The sequence below is a fragment of the Scylla paramamosain genome, chromosome 23 (genome assembly GCF_035594125.1).
Source record: "Scylla paramamosain isolate STU-SP2022 chromosome 23, ASM3559412v1, whole genome shotgun sequence".
Classification (NCBI taxonomy): domain Eukaryota; kingdom Metazoa; phylum Arthropoda; class Malacostraca; order Decapoda; family Portunidae; genus Scylla; species Scylla paramamosain.
The window spans coordinates 12,748,255-12,753,254 of record NC_087173.1 but is presented as its reverse complement, the minus strand read 5'-3'; the positions used below and the strand labels follow the sequence as shown (position 1 = coordinate 12,753,254).

Sequence of the window (5,000 nt, the reverse complement as noted above, 5' to 3'; positions counted from 1 at the left end):
GGTTTAGAAGATCATTAATGAATAATAAGAAGAGAGTGGGTGACAGGACAGAACCCTGAGGAACACCACTGTTAATAGATTTAGGAGAAGAACAGTGACCGTCTACCACAGCAGCAATAGAACGGTCAGAAAGGAAACTTGAGATGAAGTTACAGAGAGAAGGATAGAAACCGTAGGAGGGTAGTTTGGAAATCAAAGCTTTGTGCCAGACTCTATCAAAAGCTTTTGATATGTCCAAGGCAACAGCAAAAGTTTCACCAAAATCTCTAAAAGAGGATGACCAAGACTCAGTAAGGAAAGCCAGAAGATCACCAGTAGAGCGGCCTTGACGGAACCCATACTGGCGATCAGATAGAAGGTTGTGAAGTGATAGATGTTTAAGAATCTTCCTGTTGAGGATAGATTCAAAAACTTTAGATAGGCAGGAAATTAAAGCAATAGGACGGTAGTTTGAGGGATTAGAACGGTCACCCTTTTTAGGAACAGGTTGAATGTAGGCAAACTTCCAGCAAGAAGGAAAGGTAGATGTTGACAGACAGAGCTGAAAGAGTTTGACTAGGCAAGGTGCAAGCACGGAGGCACAGTTTCGGAGAACAATAGGAGGGACCCCATCAGGTCCATAAGCCTTCCGAGGGTTTAGGCCAGCGAGGGCATGGAAAACAGCATTGCGAAGAATTTTAATAGATGGCATAAAGTAGTCAGAGGGTGGAGGAGAGGGAGGAACAAGCCCGGAATCGTCCAAGGTAGAGTTTTTAGCAAAGGTTTGAGCAAAGAGTTCAGCTTTAGAAATAGATGTGATAGCAGTGGTGCCATCTGGTTGAAATAGAGGAGGGAAAGATGAAGAAGCAAAGTTATTGGAGATATTTTTGGCTAGATGCCAGAAATCACGAGGGGAGTTAGATCTTGAAAGGTTTTGACACTTTCTGTTAATGAAGGAGTTTTTGGCTAGTTGGAGAACAGACTTGGCATGGTTCCGGGCAGAAATATAAAGTGCATGAGATTCTGGTGATGGAAGGCTTAAGTACCTTTTGTGGGCCACCTCTCTATCATGTATAGCACGAGAACAAGCTGTGTTAAACCAAGGTTTAGAAGGTTTAGGACGAGAAAAAGAGTGAGGAATGTACGCCTCCATGCCAGACACTATCACCTCTGTTATGCGCTCAGCACACAAAGACGGGTCTCTGACACGGAAGCAGTAGTCATTCCAAGGAAAATCAGCAAAATACCTCCTCAGGTCCCCCCAACTAGCGGAGGCAAAACGCCAGAGGCACCTTCGCTTAGGGGGATCCTGAGGAGGGATTGGAGTGATAGGACAAGATAAAGATATGAGATTGTGATCGGAGGAGCCCAACGGAGAAGAAAGGGTGACAGCATAAGCAGAAGGATTAGAGGTCAGGAAAAGGTCAAGAATGTTGGGCGTATCTCCAAGACGGTCAGGAATACGAGTAGGGTGTTGCACCAATTGCTCTAGGTCATGGAGGATAGCAAAGTTGTAGGCTAGTTCACCAGGATGGTCAGTGAAGGGAGAGGAAAGCCAAAGCTGGTGGTGAACATTGAAGTCTCCAAGAATGGAGATCTCTGCAAAAGGGAAGAGGGTCAGAATGTGCTCCACTTTGGAAGTTAAGTAGTCAAAGAATTTCTTATAGTCAGAGGAGTTAGGAGAGAGGTATACAGCACAGATAAATTTAGTATGAGAATGACTCTGTAGTCGTAGCCAGATGGTGGAAAACTCGGAAGATTCAAGAGCGTGGGCACGAGAGCAGGTTAAGTCATTGCGCACATAAACGCAGCATCCAGCTTTGGATCGAAAATGAGGATAGAGAAAGTAGGAGGGAACAGAAAAGGGGCTACTGTCAGTTGCCTCAGACACCTGAGTTTCAGTGAGGAAAAGAAGATGAGGTTTAGAAGAGGAGAGGTGGTGTTCTACAGATTGAAAATTAGATCTTAGACCGCGAATGTTGCAGAAGTTAATGAAGAAAAAGTTGAGGGGGTGTCAAGACACTTAGGGTCGTCGACGGAAAGGCAGTCCGACCTGGGGACATTCATGGTCCCCTCCCCAGATGGGGACTCCGAGGCTGGTGTAGGAGTCGCCATGATTTTAAAATTTTTGAGTGAAGGGTGTGTGTGTTATTAGGTGCTTGTAGTTTTGTGTGGAGGAAGAGAGTTGTCTTTAGAGGGCAGGCTGTGACTGCCCCCTTGTGTTGTGAGACACAAAGGGAAACGTTCAGTGAGGTCACAGCTGGGTTTAATGATAAGTTCACAGCACCCCCTGAACAGTGCTGCACACCTCACTGGGAGTAATTATCGTTTCGGCAGGTGTCCACTGCCTCCTCCTCTACTGCCTCCTCTGTTATTGATGTTTTCTTCTTTCTTTTCTGCTACTTCTATTATTTTATCCTCATCCTGCTCCAACTACCGATTGAAAATTGCTACTATTACTACTACTACTGGGGCAGGAATGCACTACTACTACTACTACTACTAATAATAATAATAATAATAATATTTTCCTTCTCTTCCCCCTTGAAATACTACTAATTTTTTTCCTTCTTCTTCTTCTTCTTCTTCTTCTTCTTCTTCTTCTTCTTCTTCTTCTTCTTCTTCTTCTTTCTCTACTTTTCCTCCTCCTCCTTCTATTCTTTCTTTTTCTTCTTCTCCTCCTCCTCCTCCTATTTTTCTCCTTATTCTTCTCTCCCTCCTCCTCCTGTTTTCTTTTTTTCTTTTTCTTCATTCTCCTCCTCCTCCTCCTCCTCCTCCTCCTCCTCATTTGCTTCCTTTTCCTCCTCTGATTCCTCCTCCTCTTCTTCCTCCTTTTCCTCCTCCTCCTCCTCCTCCTCCTCTTTCTCCTCTTCTTATTTTTCTTTTTTTTTCTTTTCCTCCTCCTCCTCCTCCGCCTCTTTTTTTTTTCTTCTTCTTCTTCTTATTATTATTATTATTATTATTATTATTATTGTTATATTTTCTTTTTCTTATTATTATCATCATCACCATCATCATCATCATCATTATTATTATTATTATTATTATTATTATTATTATTATTATTATTATTATTATTATTCCTGTTTTTTTTTACTTGTTTTCTTATCTATAGCTACTACTACTACTACTACTACTACTACTACTACTACTACTACTACTACTCTTACTACTACTATTACTACTGCTACTACTACTACTACTACTACTACTACTACTACTACTACTACTACTACTACCACCACTACTACTACTACTCATGCTTTTAAAACAATAATAACAATACGTAATAGTATTTATTTATTTATCTATTTTTGAGTTACATACAAATAGAAGCATTACTTGTACACTGAAACCTTCCTAACCTAACCCAACCTGACCTGACCCAACTTAACCTTACAAGTGGGATGATTACTTATAAACAAAAAGAAGCCTCCCTACAATCCTAGCCTAACCTAACCTGACCTACCCTACGTAACCTAACATGTCTAACCTGACCCAGTTAACCTAACATACACACAACAACAACCTTAACACCTGGGTGATTACTTAAATATTTAACACCTCACATAACCTTCCTAACCTAACCTAGCGTCACATAACCTGACACACAATCTTACCTAACCTAAAGGAACAAAGAAGAATGTATGAGGAAGATATAGTTTCATAAAGTTTCCTAACCTAACTTAGCGCACCTAATCTTACCTAACCTCACACATCCTAACACACTTTACAAAAAATAATAAATAAATAAATAAAATAAAGAATAAATAAGAAAGGAAAGAAGGAACACTCAAACAATTACTTACAAAAAAATAAATAAATAAAAGTATTGGTAACAAGCCTAACACACCTAACCTAACGTAACATACCCACTGAACCTCACCTCACTGACCATAGAAAAAAAAAATATTATAAAATAAATACATGCATACATAAATAAATTAATAAATAAAAGGAAAAAAAAAGTATTAGGAAGATATATATGTATGTGCTTTCGTTGCCTTTGATCATAAGCCTAACCTGACCTAACTCAGCCTAACCTTACCTAACCTATCCTAGCCTATCCTAACCTAACCTAACCTGACCTAACCTAACCTATCCTAACCTAACTCAGCCTAACCTAACCTATTCTAACCTAACCTATCCTAACCTAGCCTAACTCATCCTCTCCTAATCTACCTAAGCTAACCCAACTCAACCTAATCTAATGTACCCCACCTAGCCTGACCTCACTCTAACTGACCTAACAAAATATTCCACCATGTGATGGATTACTTAAAACACTTAAAGGAATTACTTATACGGTGTGTGTGTGTGTGTGTGTGTGTGTGTGTGTGTGTGTGTGTGTGTGTGTGTGTGTGTGTGTGTGTGTGTGTGTAATAGAATGTTGGAAAAAAAGAAAGGTAGTCGGTTTCTTTATTTGATCATTCGTGTTTTCTATAAGTACCCACTTGTTTGTTTGTTTGTTTGTTTGTTTGTTTGAATGCTTTCCTCTTTGATTCTTGGCTCATTAATTTTTTCTCTTTGTTTATTTGTTCCTCTCTTTCATTTTGCTTTTCTCTCTTTCCTTGTTCCTTTTTTTCCTGCTTTATTTGTTGCTTTGTTTATTTATTTCTGTTTACATTTGTGTGTTTGTTTGTTTGTTTGTTTGCTTGTTTGTTTGTTTGTTCCATTGTCTCCTCATTGATGTGTTTCTAAATTTATTTGTTCATTTCATTGATTTTTTTATTTATTTCTTGCCTTCTTTTTTATTTGTTTATTTTTGTTTGTTTGTTTGTTTCTTTATTCTTGTTCTTCTGCTATTAGTACTACTATTACTACTACTACTACTACTACTACTACTACTACTACTACTGCTACTACTACTACTACTACCACTACTACTACTACTACTTATACTACTTATACTACTTCTGCTACTACTACTACTACTACTACTACTACTACTACTACTACTACTACTACTACTACTACTTTTACTCCTCCTCCTCCTCTTCCTCCTCCTCCTCCTCCTCCTC

At 39.2% G+C, this 5,000-nt stretch overlaps 1 protein-coding gene and 1 long non-coding RNA gene across 2 annotated transcripts in view; one reads left to right on the top strand and one right to left on the bottom strand.

Moving 5' to 3' along the window:
• Positions 1 to 5,000, top strand: part of LOC135112233 (ran-specific GTPase-activating protein-like) — a 78,621-nt gene that overhangs the window by 19,617 nt on the left and 54,004 nt on the right. The gene's annotated exons all lie outside the window — the stretch shown is intronic.
• The window catches only part of LOC135112231 (uncharacterized), a 13,383-nt gene that overhangs the window by 7,017 nt on the left and 1,366 nt on the right, over positions 1 to 5,000 (bottom strand). The window lies entirely within an intron of this gene.